Source organism: Dasypus novemcinctus, chromosome 27 (genome assembly GCF_030445035.2).
Source record: "Dasypus novemcinctus isolate mDasNov1 chromosome 27, mDasNov1.1.hap2, whole genome shotgun sequence".
NCBI lineage: Eukaryota > Metazoa > Chordata > Mammalia > Cingulata > Dasypodidae > Dasypus > Dasypus novemcinctus.
In genome coordinates, this window is record NC_080699.1 from 25,332,404 (window position 1) to 25,352,014 (window position 19,611).

General features: G+C 37.5%; 1 protein-coding gene across 1 annotated transcript in view; it reads left to right on the top strand.

Annotated features, from left to right (window-relative positions):
- CBL (Cbl proto-oncogene) overlaps positions 1 to 19,611 on the top strand; it is a 99,734-nt gene that overhangs the window by 1,030 nt on the left and 79,093 nt on the right. The window lies entirely within an intron of this gene.

Consider the following 19,611-nt stretch of genomic DNA (forward strand, 5'->3'; position numbering starts at 1 on the left):
TGGATGTGATCCATTGCTGGTACTGAGATATGCACTGATTAAACCACAAGGTTTGCTTATAACCATTATCTTCTGTAAGATGGATTGACTGAGCAGGCTAAGCTTCTTCCATAACTTCCCCTCCTGTATGCACTCCTTTTAGCCCGGCTCTAAATTGATTATCAACGGGTCTGATTATTACAGGAGCTGATTTTAAGTTTGTTCAGTGAACTTAGATGACCTTTTTTTTTTTTAAGCAAGTGTGAAAAATAATTCTGTTATATTTAGCCACTTTGAGTTTGACAATTGGGAGAATTTTTACTTCCTTATTGTTGTGTCTATTTAATGAAATACACTGTTTTGTCCCAAGTACTGGAAAGTGTTTAAGCAGTCAAATGATTTGTTAGAATTCAATACAATGTTTCCTTGATATTTTTCACATTCATTAATAAGTAACATTTTGGCAAAATTCATACTGCAATGAAAAGTGATTAGAAGGCTATTATAGTCTTATTATAAGAGCATAGTATAAGGGAATGGTGTCATTTCCTCCAGGGTAAAATTGGTTTTGTTTTGTTTTTTTCTTTTTTGGTTTCTCTCTGGGCCTCCATTCCTCTTCCGTTAAGTTCTTCATGGTTTGTTTTGGACTAGGAACAGCTAATAAAAATGATTATGAAGCACTTGGCAAATATAAATGTGCTATATAAATGCTTAATAAGTCCTGTGTGTGAATGAACTCCCCTATTTTGCACTCTAGTGGTTTAGAACCACTTTTTCAGGACTGTTTTTTGTCATGTTAAATAATTGGTATTCTAATTAATGACACAAGTATTTGTACGTTGATTATATTGGTGGGTGTAGTAGTGCTAATTTCATTATTAGAATTTGTAATAAAATCAATGCGGAAGTTAGGCATGGAAAGGAAACTTTAGATGCATTGGCAGCATTTTTTTTTTTAGTATTGAATGTATTCAAAATCTGAAGTTGGTAGGTGTATTAGTCAGCCAAAGGGGTGCTGATGCAAAACAAAATACCAGAAATTGGTTGTTTTTTATAAAGGGTATTTATTTAGGGTAGGAACTTACAGATACCAGGCCATAAAGCATAAGTTACTTCCCTCACCGAAGTCTGGTTTCACATATTGGAGCAAGATGGCTGCTGCCCTGGGAGGGTTCAGGCTTCCTGGGTTCCTCTCTTCCAGGGTCTTGCTTCTCTGTGGGTTCAAGGTTCCTGTCTTCCCCGGGTCTTGCTTCTCTGTGGGTTCAGGGTTCCTCTCTTCCCCGGGCTTGCTTCTGTTTCCTCTGTGGGCTTACTTCCTGGGGCTCCAGCTAAAGGCTTCAGCATCAAACTCCAACATCAAAAACTCCTCCGACTCTGTCCTTTGCCATGCCCTAATGATGTGGCCCAATCAAAGCCCTAATCATAATTTAATCACTCCCAGGTACAGACCAAATTACAAATATAATCCAATATTTATTTTTGGAATTCATAACTGTATCAAACTGCTACAGTAGGTTTATAATTAGTAACTAAAGAGGTTTTCCTGGAATAGAAAAAAATATTTGCAGTTCTAATTGGAGCGATGTGGATGCAATATTTCAAAATTGTATTTATTAGTGACCCCTCCTTAAAATAATAAGCTTTTTATCAAACTCTTGTCCGTCTCTGTAAATATAAGATATGATATGATAATCCTATTGTACAAGGTAGCCCAAATTAGATCACCCATTAAGTCTTACCCCTTCATCTCTTTAAAGTATATGTATTGAATTTTGATTTTTTCTACAGAATGTTTAATTATTTGGGAAGAGTAAAGAGCTCAAGACAGGTCAAAATGCTTTCCAGGTTTTGATAGTTTCAAGGAAAATAGGCTTCTAGCTTTTCCATTCTATTGTGTTTTATTCTTGTGTATTGCTTGTTTTGATCCTGTGCTCTATATCATGTATGACTAGTTGTGCTGAAGTGAAAACTTAGTTCTTCTTTCTGATGTTTTAGCTTGATAGGTTCAAAGCACTTTCCAGATTTTCTGAATTGCGTAGTCTTAGATTGCACCATCTCCTTTCCCCTGATGTTTTGAGCATAGGTTGTTCTCTTTTTTCCTCTTTATTTTAATTTTTGAAAGTCTTAATTGTGTCACTAAATCTTGACTTCATATGTTATGATTAAAGTGGTGAAGAACTTACTGTCAGGTTCACAGATGTCCCACATTTATTGAATTTAGTCCAATGTCTGTTTTATCCTTGTTTTTGAAGCTCAAAGAATATTATATCAGCCTATTCTTAATTAATTGATTTAGCACTGGGAACCATTAGTCTCACCCCCTCTCCCAATATTGGATGTACGCAGATGGAGGAGTTGGCACAAGTCATGGGGTCTGATCAACAGAGGCTCAATTTACTAATTTACCAATCCGTTGTGGAAGTTAAGCTTGTTGTTGGAAAAAATGCTTGTGCTAGAAGGCTTGTTATTAAACAAAAGTTAGACATAGTTTGTTTGTTTTTTTTTGGTCTCCCATGATATTGTAGTAAATATTTGGAAAAGTACTTCTATGTGAAGAAAGTGGCTAGTAAGGAAAGAGACAGCTAGGAAGGGCAGGAGTGGGGAGTTTTATTTTAAATTAGCTTACGTCATTAAAACATTAAGCTGTTGATGATTTTTTAAAGTAGGATATAATTTATTGGACAAACTCTTCTCATGAAGGATGAGTTAAAAAAATATCCTCAGAAGAGGATTATTATTTCCTTTTACCTACCTTCTGTGTGTCCCACCCCAACATGCTTCCCCCCCCCCAAAAAAAAGCAAAACAACCAAAACCAGCACCTTGGGTAAATTCCAATATTTTGGGAAGTAAGATGTGCTTAGTAGAATTTATGAGTCAGTATCTTTCATTGGATTCATCCTTCCCTCTTTTTCTCCCTTCCTTCCTTTCTTCCTTCCATTTTGCATGCTCATCCCAAGCATAGTGCACGGGGTAAGAAGATGAAGTTCTTACACTCCAGAGATTTCTTTATAGTGATAAGTGACAATGGGAGAAGTATATACAGAGTACTATGGAATCTCTTAAGTTTAAGCATATTTTAAATGTATACATGTTTTTCTGTGTTTATCTTAACCTCAAACGATTGTAAACTCCACGAGGGCAGTTCCTCTAAACTACTTATCTCCTGCAGTGTTCAGTCATGGGGACTCACATAATAGTGGGTGCTTTGTAAATACTTGTTAAATTGCCTTGTGTGCCGCAAAGGAATAACTGTAAAGAGAAGGTGTAGATGGTAGGAATGAATTTTAATTACATTGATCTTATTTATTCCTTGCAGTATCCTTTGTTCATGTCATCTCTCTTTTATAGGTGAAGACATTTAAGTTTAGAGAGTTTAAGTAATTTAGTTAACAGTGGAGCCTGACTTGGAGTCCAGGATTACCCAGCTCCTAAGGCTTAGTTATTTCCTTTCTATACTACCTTCTCAGGTATACAGCAAAGTCTCAGTGAATAACAAAAGCCATTTATTTATTCAGAAAGTGACTTACACACTATACACTACCCAGCAGCATTCCTCCAATTCATACACTCAAGAAAAGTAGACCTGGTGTTTAGTTAAGATGGTGTTAAACAGTACCAATCAGTGAAATATCTATTACCTTAAGTTAAAGGTTTGTGTCTCTTCAAATTATGTGTGCTGCTTACTTTGCATAGTGATGGTAGAGGCATGTCCACATTGTTTTCCTGTTATACTTAACTCATCTAGGTTAGCATTTATCACTTTGTATTTCAATTTATTTACACATTTGTCTTTCCCCTGCTCTAATGTGTCCTGGGCTTTGTCTTAATTTCATTTCCTGTGCCTACCGAGGTACTTGTTGAAGGAAATGCAAACATATAACAGAGTGAAATGGAATCAAAACAACAACTTCATTTTCTACCTTTTCGGGAGTATTTGGGGTAGGAATTGGATTTATTATTATTATTTTTGAGTGCTGGATTAAGATAACATAAACAAAGGTTTGTTTTTTTTTTTACCTTTTTCAATGATAAAGGTAATATATAGTCATTCTAAAGCATGATTGTGTTTTTAAAAAAATTTTATTTATTTCTATCCTCCCAACCCCCCCATTGTCTGATCTCTGTGTCCATTTTGCTGCGTGTCCTTCAGTGTCTGCTTGTATTCTCATTAGGTGGCTCGGGGAACCAATCCTGGGATCTTCCAGAGTGGGAGAGAGGTGATTACCCTCTTGTGCCACCTCAGCTCCCTGTTTTGCTACTTCTTCTTTTCTCTCCACTGTGTCTCTCATTATGTCATTTTGCCGCGCCCCTCTCTGTGTCCACTGGCGCTTCTGCGTGGGACAGCATTCCCATGCAGGACGGCACTCCTGCATGGGGCCGCGTTCCTGCGTGGGCCGGCACTCTGCGTGGCCAGCCCACTGCGTGGGCCAGCTTGCCTTCACTAGGAGGCCCTGGGAATTGAACCCTGGACCTCCTGTATGGTAGATTGGAGCCCAATTGGTTGAGCCACATCTGTTTCCCGTGATTGTGTTTTTATATTTGTTAAGAACTGCCCCCAAGCACTTAAAATAAATATATTATGTTAACTCTAAAAAAAAAAAAAAAAAAAAAAAAAAAGAACTGCCCCCAAAGGATGCAAAATTCCTCATCATTCCATATTATAAGCCATGAGCTCATTTGTGCATTCATGTATTAGTGATAGAACTTTTGAATTGTATATAGGATAAAAGTAGGAAAAAAGGTATTCTGTTCTGTTTATTTTGTGACTTTGGTGAAGTTTTTGGTGACTCTTGTGATACTAAACCCCCTTGCCCTTTCTTTTTTTTTGAGGGTTGAATCCCAGACTTTGTATGTGGGTAGCCACATATTGGCTCCCCTGAGTTGGCTTCTTTGTTCGTTTGTTTGTTGTTTTTTTGTTTTTAGGAGGCACTGGGAATTGTACCCAGGACCTCCCATGTGGGAAGAAGGCACTCAGCTGCTTGAACTACATCCGCTCCCACCCTTTCTTTAAAACAGCTTTATTGAGATATAATTCACATACCATCCAGTTCACCCATTGAAAATATTCAGTGGTTTTAAGTTATTCACAGGCATGTACAAATATCACTATAGTCAATTTTTAAAATTTTATTTTAAAATTTTTTTACCGTCAATTGATTCTTCTTCTTCTTCTTTTTAAACTACAATTAAAACATTTTCATCACCTCAAAAAGAAACCTCATTTGGCTTTCCCCTTCCCCATTCTACCTGTCTCCTTCCCACCTGCCCTACAACCACTGATTTACTCTCTTTCTCTGTAGATTACCCTGTTCTGGGCATTTGATAGATGGAATCACTTAATATGTGGTCTTTGTGACTGGCTTCTTTCACTTGATGTAATGTTTTCAAGGTTCATCCATGTTGTAGCTTGTGTCAGTACTTCATGGCATTTTATGGCCGAATAGTATTCCATTATATGGATAAACCACATTTCGTTTATACATTTCTTAGTTGATTGACATTTGGGTTTTTTCCACCTCTTGGCTATTATGAATACTGTTGCTATAAACATTCATGTACAAGTTTTTTGTGTGGACATATGCTTTCACTTCTCTTGGGTATAGACCTAGGAGTGGAATTTCTGGGTCTTATGGCAACTCTGTGTTTAATTGAGAAAACTTGCTTTTTATATGTTGTTAGCCAGAGTGTTCATATAGTGAACTTGATATAACATGGTCAAATTGGTTTAGTCTGATATCCCTTACTCTTCCCTTTCATCAGAGTCCATGTTATAGTCAAACCTTTAACATTTATACCATGAAAAATCATTTCCCTAATGACTAATTTAGAGCACTTAAAGAAAAATGAACCAAGTATTAGTTTGAAAACAGCCTAAATTTGAATCAAACTTCCCAATGATGATGTTAGTTCTGATCTACATTAGGATTTTTAGAAGAGGGGGATTATAACAAGCAAGACACTGTGAAATGGGCCTGGAGGGAAATAGGTGGGAGTAGTCAACTAGGAGTACAGGAAGCCAGCCTCAGCACTGTCTACACGCTCTTTCTTCCCGTCCCTCAGCATCTTCCAAAAGCAGGAGGGGCTGGTAATGATGGCAGTGGTGGTGTACAACAAAGGCAGCTTGTGATGCTACAACCCGAGAAACTCCCATAGCTCCCTCAGAAGAAATCGGAAGTGACTGGTCTCCTTTGTAGCTTTTGGGATGGGTGGTGGGTCTTGCTTAGCAGACTCGGCTGCCAGGGCACATTCTCATACTTTCTTCAGCTGTGGGATCTGCCATGGAGGAAGTCTTAAGATGAGGCAGCTCATTGGTACTTCAGTGAGTGTGATGGGCTCCCCAGCCTCCTCCTTTCTTAGACTGCCTTTGAATAGCAGCACATAGGTGTAGCACTCTGTCTCAGAAAAACAAAAACACAGTTATGAATTATAAAATATACAGAACAAATATACAGTAAAAAGCTCCCCTTTTCCTTTCATTGCCCCCAAATAACTATCCTCCTCAAAGATAGGCACTGTCTATAGCAGGGATTCTTAAACTTTTTTGTTCACCCTTTGCCACCCAGGTGAAAACCACAGACCCCAATTAAACATAGAGTATAAGTTTTCCCAATTAAATATAGAGTTGCCATAAGACCCAGAAATGCCACTCCTAGGTCTATACCCAAGAGAAGTGAAAGCATATGTCCACACAAAAAACGTATACATGAATGTAGTGGGAGATAATTTTATGACCCTCAGCTAGCATTGTGTCTAACAAATACTGTAATTTTGAAGTATGGGTGAGCATAAGCAATTTTTCGAGATATGCTACAGTGTAATGTGATATAAAATGAATACTACTGAATTTATTGCATACATTCACAAGTGAAGGAAATGCTAGATTGCAGTTAAAGGTCAGAAAAAATAAAGAAAATAAGTTGATTTTTTTCAATTCAAGCTTGCAGACCCCCTGGTTAAGATCCCCTGGTCTGTAGTTTGCTGTCCATCACTCCAGCCCTTATCACTTTTTTGGGAAGTGGCCCTGAGAGGGTTGAATGTGCAGCATTGTCCTTGAAAGATTTACTGATATGAGTAATTTGTTGACTTTAGCATTTTCTCACTAAGACTGACAGCTAAATGTTAATGATTCCTTTTATTGTAGAGCAGTTTACAGTTTTATATCTGTTGATACATTAAAAATCTCAAAAAATGTGTTTAAGAGAATGAAATTGAGATTCATAAAGATTAAGTAACATTTCCAAGTCATCCAGCTAATATTTCTGTTTTTTTATGTGAATCTTGAACTGGTATTCAGACTCTGCCAATTAATTTCTTATAAAAGAGTGCTCCTCAAACTTTAACATTAATTCACATCATCTGGGGATCTTATTAAAATGTAGAGTTCGTCATAGAGTCAGAATCTAGTATGTTACTAGGGGATGGGGTAGGCATAGGGAATGGGAAGTTCAGGCTTAAAATGTACAGGGTTCCTTTTTGGAATGATGGAAATGTTTTGGTAATGGGTGGTGGTGATGGTAGCACAACACTGTGGACGGAGTTATCAGCACTGAGAATTTATCTGAATGTGACCAGGGGTAGGGGAAGGATGTTAGATTGTATATATGGTAACAGTAAATTTTTTTTTTTTCAATTCATGAAAATCAAAGGAGTAAACCTAAGTTAAACCATGAACTTTATTTATTTTAAAGGTTTATTTTATTTATTTTGCCCCACCCCCTCACTGTGTGCATTTGCTGTGTCTGTTTGTTGTGTGCTAGTCTTTATAGGAGGCACCAGGAACCAAACCCCAGACCTCTGATGTGGGAGCGAGGTGCCTAATTACTTGAGCTACCTCTGCTCTCTGCTTTGTTGTGTGTCTCTCATTATGTTTTTCCTCATGTCTCTTGTGTTATCTTATTGCATCAGCTTGCTGAGCCTGCCTTTGCTCCAGCTCACTGTCTTGCTCATTTTCTTTAAGAGGCACTTGGAACAGAACCTAGGACCTCCCATATGGTAGGCAGGACCTCAACTGCTTGAACCATATCTGCTTCCCCTGGACTTTAAATAATAGTACAATTATAAAAATGTGCTATCAATCAGTTGTAACCAATTTTCCACACCAATGCAAAGTATTGGTGGTGGGATGGTATATGGGAATCCTGTATTTTATGCGTGATTGTTCTGTAAACCCACAACTTCTCTAATAAAGAAAAGAGGAAAAAAAAAAAAAACCCTGTAGAGTCTGATTGAGTAGGTCTGGGCTTTTGCATTTCTGTCCCATTGCCAGGTGACATCAGTGCAGCTGGGCTAGGTGGCATACTTGTAGTAGCAATGCTGTATATACCACAGTTGCTTTTATTTTAGATAGCCTTGCTAGATTATTTTTAAAAAGGAATGACAGTAGGGTATCTTATTTATGTTTAATATTTTAATTGTGTTCTTAAATTATGGAAATAATACATAGTCATAAAATTATAAATTTTTAGACAAAAATGGGGTTTTTAAACATGGTTCTAGAAGTTTTTTCTTTTCTAAAATTTTCAACGTTATGACGATTTTCCATGTTAGTATCTAATAAAGTCATATTGATATTCTTGGTTATTTCTGATTTTTGCTATTACAAACTATTCTACAATGACCCCATCATGGAGTTTCTAAGTATTTTTTTTTAGAATAAACTCCTAGAAATGAAATTGTTGAGTCATAGGATTCATACATTAAGGTCTTAAAAAATATTTATTACCACATTACCCTCCAGAAAAGCTACTTCCACCAACAATCCTTGTGTAGTTTGTTAATTTAATTATGGCAGCTGATTGTTAGTTAGCTTAGCTGAAAATCCTGTTGGCGTCTTCCCCCAGTCATACTTTCATTGAACATAAACTATGTGCCAGGTGCTGGTGAGTTAAAGATGACTGGGTACCCATACTCACAATTTGTGTGATGTAATTGAAGGTATACAAAAGGTTCTGTGAAACCTTTGAGGGAATCATTAGGCAATCATTATTTAATTCCTGAGGAGGCAAACCATTACTGTGGGACTTAGACCAAGCAAGTGTTTTTGCGAACGTCTACAGATGTGTCATTAGGGTATAGCATCCTAAAGTGGTACTAAAGCCATTCATCTCTAGGTTATGTGAACTGCTCAGCTGAAAGCTGCATAGGGAAGTCTGGGTAGAGAATTATTTTTTTCCTTTTAAAAATAGAATTCATGTATAACAATTCATGGTTAAGCAGTAGAAACATTTCAGTTATTTATTAAACATTTCAGTTATTTAACTTCATACATTAAAACTTGTTTAATTTGTTTCTTTATACTAGCATTTATTGAATAAGAGAGTTGATACTTATCACCTGTATTATGATTTCCATCTGTCATTTTTTCCATATATTGGGGACTAATGGCCTCCCACCCCCATTGCCTTGACTTGAGGAATGTAAAAGGCCTATGCCTCAGTAGTTGTTCTGGAGCTTTCTATGCTCTTTCTGAGCGCAACATTGAAAATCCTATTGGATGTATTTTTTTTCCCTGCAATTGATGTGATAAAAGAAAGTAATGCTATTTGTTATTAGTTGTAAGTGGCATAGTGTTTTTAATAAATGCTATTGGGTAGTATATGAAAGGTATAATGTAGTAATTATAGTTCAAGGCCCTGAATGGGGTTCTGATAAAATCAGTGATGGAGAATAGTAATTAGATATAAAGGGCTTTTTTCCTTGGGGCCATTATTTGGTGATGATATGTTTCTTTAAAAACAAGTATAGGTTTCTGATTTGTCTTTGGAAAGCAATTGTGAGGGTGTTTTTGTTTAAGACCTTCACTGTGTATTTATTTACACTTGTAAAATGGGTAAACCTCTTCAAGTTTTAGAGATGATGGGGTTTCTAAAACTGGAAGCTTTTACAAGACTTTAGAAATTAATGGATTTGACTCCTTCATTTTATAAAGACAGAATTTGAGACCCAGAGAGGAAAATAGTTTGCCCAATGTTATATAGCCAGTTAATGTCAGTCTCTGGGCTAGAATCCAGTACTCTGGCCTCTCATCTTTTCATCATTCCTCCCATTCTCTTGAACAATATTGATTCTTTAAAATATTTACATGTTGCTTTACATGAAGCTTAACCTATCAATACTAGTTTTTGTAGTAGAGCACTTATTTGATTCATATTTAAACTAATGAAAATGTTTGAAGTGAAACCATAGATAAGTTGAGGTCTATAGAGATAAAAATACTTAGTCATTCAGTAGTTCTCCATGCTTATAGTTTTCTACTAAATTATAAATGCAAATATCTTATTAGAAAAGATTCTGTATTCAGAATTAGACCTAGGCACTTTTCTTTATAGCTTCTTTTTTTAAAAATTAAGCAATTTTCAAGCATAATTTTATTCTTTACTATAATAACATTTTACGAACTTTTTCTGTTGCAAAAGTTGGCAGAAGCAAGAGAGAAGAGTGAGGTCAGTTGAGAAAGCTATTATGAATGGAGTACTCTAGTACTGTTAGTTTCCCAGAGCTCATCATATTTCTTTTTGTCATTGTTCTCTTTTATTGCTTTTTGTTTGTTTATTTGTTTATTTATACTTTTTTTTTTTGCCATTGTTCTGAGTGATGTTGTAAATGTACAGGCAGAAGTAAACAAAAGGCAGCCATTTTTGCTACTGCAGGACTTAGAAAGCAAAATAAAGTTGGCCAAATGGAGGACAGATTGGCAGGAATTTTTTTTTTTAAGAGAAAATTGTCGTCTTTATTTTATTTTTTTAATGAATTGTTTGCTTTATTTTTTAAATATGTTTTTAATTTAATTTTAAAAGATAAATATATCCACAAAAGTGTTACAGTAAAAAATACAGGAGGTTCTCATATGCCCCACTCCCCACATCCCCTACTTTTCCCACATCAACAACTTCTTTCATTAGTGTGGTATATTCATTGCATTTGATGAATACATTTTGGAGCACTGCTACATAGCATGGATTATAGTTTACACTGTAGTTTACACTCTCTCCCAGTGCATTCAGTGGGTTATGGCAGGATATATAATGTCCTGCATCTGTCCCTGCAATATCCTGAAAATGCCCCCTTAACACACCTCGTTTTCCCTCTTGCTGACTTCAGCAAATCCAGTGGCCACTATCTCCACATCAATGATATAGTTTCTTCCATTGCTAGAGTCACAATAATTCTATAGTAGAATACCAGTAAGTCCACTCTAATCTATATTTTCTTCCTCTATCCTGAGGACCCTGGGATGGTGATGCCCATTCCACCTTTCAGTTGAGAGGGGGCTTCGATTCCCCATGCCTGGTGGATGGGACTCTTGTGCCCGCAACTGTAGACTCGGTTCCTTGGTGTGGTGGTTGTCCATCCTCACCTCCCTGTCAGCTGACCTGGTAAGTCCAACGAATTGGATTGTAGGTGCTGCAACACTGCTGAGGCTCAGGGCCTAGCTGACACATGGACAGCCCAGAGATTCAAGTCTCCTGGGCATATGCCAACCCCAGCGCCAATCCCAGGTTCAGTAAAATGGACAGAAGAGGCATGTGTAGAGAAGTCACATCTGAGTCCAATTCCATCACACTCAGGAGCACAAATTCCAAAGTAGGGCCCACTGGCAAAGTACTGAACTCTGGAGCCATCTCCTATGACTGTAGGACCTGGGTGTCTCTGTAGCCCTCAGGAGCACCACTGCCTGGGGTTGTATCTACTTTGGCTGACTATGAGATCCCTAAGCAGGAAATTTTTTATGGTGAATATGTTTTAAGCTGAGTATACATTTTTGCTTTTAGAGGTTAACTGCCAGTTTAAAATTCATCGAGCAGTCAAGGCAGGTTGTTTTGGCTTTTATTGTTTATTAACTACTGACTTGAACTATTCACACAGATCCTTTTGGGGACATTTTTCTTGATGCTGTAAATATTTAGGGCTTATTTTTTTCTTTTCAAAAAATATTAATGTTAAAAGAGTAGGCCAGTGTATTTTCCTTATGGTCGGTGTTCCACAGTTAAAAACTAGAGTTGTTAGTGGTGTGCTGATTTCCCTGATCATGTGATGATTCATCTCCAAAAGATCTTTACAAGGTTACATTCTAAGGAGGGTCAAATAACATTTGTGAAAGGCAAAAGGTACTAACTTGAAAATCCAAATTAATCAAGTGTTTTGGAGACTTAAAAAACTCATTGTTGGGAAGCGGACTTGGCCCAGTGGTTAGGGCGTCCGTCTACCACATGGGAGGTCCGCGGTTCAAACCCCGGGCCTCCTTGACCTGTGTGAAGCTGGCCCATGCACAGTGCTGATGCGCGCAAGGAGGGCCCTGCCACACAGGGGTGTCAGCTGCATAGGGGAGCCCCACACGCAAGGAGTGCACCCCATAAGGAGAGCTGCCCAACGCAAAAGAAAGTGCAGCCTGCCCAGGAATGGCACTGCCCACACGGAGAGCTGACAACAAGATGATGCAACAAAAAGAAACAGATTCCTGTGCCGCTGACAACAACAGAAGTGGACGAAGAAGACGACGCAGCAAATAGATACAAAGAGAAGAGACAGCCGGGGTGCGGGGATTAATAAATAAATAAATCTTTTTAAAAAAACAAACAAACCCATTGTTGGGGAGCGGATGTGACTCAAGAGGTTGAGTGCCTGCTTCCCAAATAGGAGGACCCAGGTTCAGTCCCTGGTGCCACCTAAAAACAAAAACAAACAACAAGCAAACACAGGAAAAAAACAACTCAGGGGAGCCGATGTGGCTCGGTGGTTGAGTGACAGCTTCCCACTTAAAAGGTCCAGCATACGAGGTCCTGGGTTCAATCACCTGTATCTCAAAAAAAAACCCAACAAAATAAAAGCAAAAAACCACACTCGTTGTGATTTGATATACTGAAACCAGTGTGCTGTGAGGACTGATATACATATATTTTTCAGTTCATTGTCTTTAACAACCTTTATTTATTGCATATTATAGGTTGGGCATTGTATGTAAGATCAGAGCAATTTTTTTTTCTGAAAGGAAGTATTTCCTTTTTTTTCCAGATGTATTAGGGAAGTACTGCGTTTTAGCCTTAGCTCATTGATGTTAATGCATTTGCTATTCTGAAGTGAGATTATATGGGTTAGTGTGTTTAGTCCTGGATATAAATATAAATACTTTCATTTGGAGAAGTGGCCATTGTAGCTCTTGCAGCTTACTGGTCACCCTATTCTTTTTTTTTTTGTCTTTTTTTTTTTAAATGTTACATTAAAAAAATATGAGGTCCCCATATACTCCCCACCCCCTCACCCCACTCCTCCCCCCATAACAACAACCTCCTCCATCGTCATGAGACATTCATTGCATTTGGTGAATACATCTCTGAGCACCGCTGCACCTCATGGTCAGCGGTCCACATTATAGTTTACACTCTCCCCCAGTCCACCCAGTGGGCCATGGGAGGACATACAATGTCTGGTAACTGTCCCTGCAGCACCACCCAGGACAACTCCAAGTCCCAAAAACGCCCCCTCATCACATCTCTTCCTCCCACTCCCTACCCCCAGCAGCCACCATGGCCACTTTCTCCACACCAATGCCACATTTTCTTCGATTACTGATCACAATAGTTCATGAATAGAATATCAGTAAGTCCACTCTAATCCATACTCTATTCCTCCATCCTATGGACCTTAGAATGGTTGTGTCCACTCCACATCTATATCAAGAGGGGGCTTAGATTCCACATGGATGCTGGATGCAGTTCTCCTGCTTGCAGTTGTAAGTTCACCCTATTCTTATGTTGCTTGCTACCTTTTCTCTTATTCACTTCTTCCTGTTTTGTCTTTTCTTTGGTTGCCAATTAACCAGACACTGTGCTGGACTGGGAAGATAGCTGTGTCATAGACTGGTAGGAATAATGGTACTAGTTAGAATCCTTCAAAGGGTGGTATGAGGTTTACCATTTTTGTCTTTAATAGATACCTTCTGCCTGCTCTGCAGATAAACCTGGTCACATTGTATGGAATTGGGGAGGGGAACTAACACTTATTTGGCGCTTTTTAAATTGGAAACTATGTAGGCCTTTCATATACTTTTAAAAAATGTGGTAGGTATTATCTGTCTTTCAGAGATTAAGGAATTTACCCCACATAAATGGCTTGAAGTAGAACATTTTGTTATGGCTATTTGATGTAATCAGAATATGTTAAGACATGATTTGGTCCTTTAAAAAAATCGTATGTGAAAATTTAAGAATTTATCTTTTCGACTTCGTAATGTCTCCTTGTTAATTCCCTGCCTACCCCACAAATCTCTCTTAATCTTATTCTTCGCTTTCCTCTCTGCACTTCTTTCTAGTCCTCAGACAAATCCAAACGTGTTCCCGCTTTATAGTTGTTGGACTAGCTGTTTCCCTCTTTTGGAATATACTTCCACTCATTTCTGCATGGCTGGCTCCTTTCTGTAATACTAACTTTAAGCCTAAATGTCACCTCAGAGAAGCTTTCCTTCATCACTATGTTAAAGTGCACTTTCTTGTTATATTACCCTATTGTAATTCTGCATAAGATGTGTTAATTTTCTTGTTTGTTTTTCTTGTTGTTTAATCCTGATTACTCTCATATTCAGGGAAATTGTCTTTTCATTTCTCTTCCAGTGACTGACATGTATTTGTGGAATGAATGTATGGGAAAAAATGAAAAGCATCAGGTACAACTTCCTTTAACTTATTGCCTCCATCCCTACATATTTGTCTCTTTCTGAGCCTACCTTCATCCTCTTCCTGTTTTAAGGAAGGAGATGTCCCTTCTCTTTCAGTGGTGGCTAGTATAGTCCCTTCCACCTGTGTCCTAGATCCCCTTTCTTACTGTCTTGCCAGAAACCTGAATCTGTCGTTTATCTCTTTTTTCTCTTCTAGTTCTTTCTCAATATAAAACATGTTCAGTTTTTCTGTGAAAATAAAGATATTAAGAAGACCAAAACCCCTTCAGTCATACTACGTCTTGTAGCTTTTGCTGGATCTTTTTTTCAGGTTACCAGGGTCAGGAATTGAACCTGGGACCTCATATGTGGAAATCCATTGCTCAACCACTGAGCCACATCTGCTCCCTTGAGTGTTTTTTTTTTTTTTGCTTGTTTTTTTTTTGTTGTTGTTGTTTATTTGCTTTTTTTAGGAGCCACTGGGCACGGAACCCAGGACCTCTCATGTGGGAAGCAGGCGCTCAACCACTTGAGCCACATCTGCTCTCTTTTGCTGGATCCTGATTATCTTAGTCTCAATGTCAGTCTCACCTCCCTCCCTCCATGGGCTAACCTAGTAACCTACCATTTTAATTTTTTAAATTATAAAATATATTGTGAATTACAAATAACCAACTTCCAAATGAGTTTTAATAATATGAGTTCTTTACTCTGATGCATTTAGATTATCTTCTGAAGTGGAGTCTGTTCATGGCTGTGTTGTTTCCTTTTGGCTTGAAACACTTACTTGAATGAGCAGCATCTTAAAGTACTGTTAAAATATTCATAAATCAAATATTTTTGTTGATTCTGCTTATCTTTATTTGGTAGACTTATAGGGCTTTTTTTTTTAAAGAGTTTAAGATAATGAGGTTCAGAGAATGAAATAGCTAACTTTTAACATTTCATATGCCTTATCATTTGAAGACATATTAATGATTAGTCATTAAATGGGAATTTTGCAGTTATTTAGGTAGAGCTTATGATTCTAATTCTGGAGATCTCTTCTAAGGATATAATCTAACGTTCAGAAAAGGAAAATGCACAAAGATGTTCATCACAGTGGTGCTTGTAATAGTAAAGATTTGAAAACAAATATTTAAACAAAGTAGGCAGCAGGCAATAATTAAAATATGTCATGATATATCCATGAAATGGAATCATTTTGATGTTTCAAATGTGAAATAAAAAGTAGGATGTCAGAATTCTGCTTTTACCAATGTGTTAGACTATGTTATTTTGAACCAGATGTACTAATGACAACAAATAGAAAAGCTAGAAGACACTGTAGAGCTATCAAGCAGTGAGGGATTATGAGGCCAGGTTCTAGAAGATGAGGAAGCCTGATGTTGGAGGCTGTCTTGCCCTTTTATATCATTGCTGATTCTAGAAATGACAGGAGATTGGCTGAATAGAGTTTTCAAGAATCAAGGAGGACAAAGAATTGGAATTAGAGCCTGCCAAGATGGAGGGCCCTGGAAAACACCCTAGGATTTGGGGTTGGGTTCCTAAGGGCCTAAATCTAGGAACAAGGGTTAGACTGAAGTAACCAGTCTTTAAAGGGACAGAAGCCTAGCTTTGAATCTTCTCAGTTCTGCACTGGATGAAGATAATCTGGGATTTCTAGTGTCCCTAGCCTAGTTGCCTGCCAGAAGCAAAAATAAATCCTCTTTGAATAATATAATCCATAGCCTCAGATTTTCTCTGTAATTTTTATATGTAATGTCTGACATTCAATAAAAAAAATAACCTGGGCTTGTAAAAGACAAGATGCAACTAAAAACCAAGAGGAAAAATTGACACTAGAGACAGACCCATAGGGGATCCATATAATTGAATTATCAGCCATAGACTTTAAAAAATATATCTATGAAATATGTTAGAAGAATTAAAAGACAAAATTTTTCATTTTGACAGAAACTTGAGACAATAAAAAAAGAATGAAATAGAAATTATAAAATTGAAAAACAGAACTGATTATTAAGGATGCAGTAGATGGGCTTAACATTGTACATATAGCTGAAGAAAGATTTAGTGAAGTGGAAGATAAGTAAGAGAAGAAAAATCCAGACTGAAGCATTGAGAGAAAAAAGGATGGAGAATACAGAAAAATGTCTAAGAGACATAGGAAATATAGTGAAAAGATCTTACATACATGTATCTGAAGTCCCAGGAGAGGGGAAACAAAATGGGACATAAACAATGTTTGATGAGAAGATGGCTGAGAATTTTCCAAAACTGATGAAAGATACCAAGCTATAAGTTAAAGAAGCTCTAGGGAAGCAGATGTGGCTCAAGTGAATTAGCTCCTGCCTACCACATGGGAGGTACCAGTTTCGGTGCCCTGTGCCTCCTAAAGAAGATGAGCAAGACAGCGAGCTGATGTGACAGGCAGGTGTGGCAAGCTGATGCAACAAGAGACATAAGGAAAACACAATGGGAGACACAACAAAGCAGGGAGTGTAAGTAGCTCAGGGGATTAGGTGCCTACCTCCCATATCGGAGGTCCCAGGATTGGTTCCTGGTGCCTCCTGAAAAAGAAGAACAACACACAATAAGCAGACACAGCAAATGGGGAGAAATAAATAAATTTAAAAAATCTTAAAAGAAAAAAAAAAAAGGAACCAGAAAACATATTTACCTTCAAATAAGTAAATAAGTAACAATTAGACTGACAACCTGAGCTTTCAACAGAGACAGTGACATCCAGAAGGTGTGAAATAATAGCTTTAAAGTGCTGGCAGAAAATAACAGCCAATCTTTAGCCAGTGAAAATATCCTTTAAAAGCACATGCAAAATTAGGGTGTTTTCAGACAAACAAACACTGAAAAAATTCTGTAACCAGCAGACCTGCCCTAAAGGAAATATTAAAAGATATTTTTTAGGCTGACGGAAAACAATTCCAGATGTGATGGGGATGAAGAGCACTGGAAAGGGTAGATACATGGTAAATAAAAATGAATATTGACTATTTATCATAGTGATGGTGATGATGATGACTTGTGAGCTTTAAAAGATGTATGGAAATAAAGGATCTGATAGTAATAGCATGAAAGTTGAAGGGCAAGTAAATGGAGTTAGTGTTCCAAGATCCTTGTGTTCTCTAGGCAGTAGTAAAAGTACTAATTTATATTAGATTTCATTAGTCAAAGATGCATGTTATAATCTCTAACTTAACCACTAAAAGAATCATAAAAGAATATATAGTTGACAAGCTAATAGGGGAGAAAAATGGGCAAATAAAAAATGCTTAAACCAAAAGTGGGTCAAAAAGGGAACGTAGAACAGGTGAGACAAATAGAAAACAGTAAATTATTGTTATTCATTATGAGGATCAGTACTTTTTAAGTCAAACTAGATGAAATTGCCAATATTTGATCTACAGAAATGTCAGTTTCATAATATATCAGGTGTGAAACAGATCTAATTACTTAAGATCAAAGATTGTCAGAATGGGTTAAAAGGAAACCAGTTATATGCTGCTTACAAAGAGTAAAAAATTATTAAGTATAAGAATACAGAAAGGTTGAAAATAGAAAAATGGGAAAAGATAGCATGCAAATACCAACTTAAGAAAGTTGGTTTAGCTATACTAATAAAAGTTAAAGTGGACTCTAAGGCAAGACGTGTTAATAGAGATAAAGAGGGATATTGCATTGATATAAAGGTACAGCTTACCAAAAAGGAAAATAAGTGTAATTGCATTGATATTTTAAGAACTGAATGGAAAAATATAAAAGGTATTTCAATAATCTTATGAGTTAGCATAACTTTAAGATATTGATGTTGACAAACTAATCAGTCTTTTTATGATTTGTGCTTTTTGTATCTTGTTTAAAAAATATTAATACTTTATCTGAGTTCATGAAATTTAACAAAGTGATTTTCATATTTTTTTCTAAAAGTGTCGATTTTTTTTTCCCTCCTCCCATTGACACCTCTAATCAATATGAAACTTATTTTCATATAATGTATTAGGGATCCAATTTTATGTTTTCCTCTGTGGTGTAGATAACCAATTTTCTGGTTGTTTTTCTTTTGAACTCTGATTTGTAATGCCACTTCTGAGACTGAATTTCCATACCAGCATGGGTATATTTCTTTTTTTTTTTTTAATATTTATTATTATTATTTTTAATTACAATAAAAAAAATATATGAGGTCCCATTCAACCCCACCGCCCCCGCCCCCCACTCCCCCCACAGCAACACTCTCTCCCATCATCGTGATACATCCATTGCACCTGGTAAGTTCATCTCTGAGCATCACTGCACCCCATAGTCAACGGTCCACATCATAGCCCAGACTCTCTCACGTTCCATCCAGTGGGCCCTGGGGGGATCTACAGTGTCCCGTAATTGTCCGTGAAGCACTATCCAGGACAACTCCACGTCCCGAAAACGCCTCCACATCTCATCTCTTCCTCCCGTTCCCCACACCCAGCAGCCCCCATGGCTACCGTTCCCACACCCATTCCACATTTTCTCTGTGGACATTGGATTGGTTGTGTCCATTGCACACCTATGTCAAGTGAGGGCTTAGATTGCACATGGGTACTGGATGCACTCTTCCCGCTTCTAGTTGTAGACACTCTAGGCTCCATGTTGTGGTGGTTGACCTTCTTCAACTCCATGTTAGCTGAGTGGAGTAAGTCCAATAAGTCAAAGTGTAGGAGCTGAAGTCTGTTGAGGCTCTGGGCCTGGGTGTCATATTATCAGTCCAGAGATTCAAATCCCCTACATATATCTTAAACCCAGCACCAACTACAATTCCAATAAAGTAGCATGCAAGTCTTGTGAAAAGAGATCCCCTCTGAGTCCATTTCCATCACGCAGAAACACCAGCTCCAAAGAAGGGCCATCTGTCATGGCAGTGAACCCCTTCTGCCATGACCATAGAACCCGTGGGTCTCTTTATCCCTCAAAAGAACCAATACCTGAG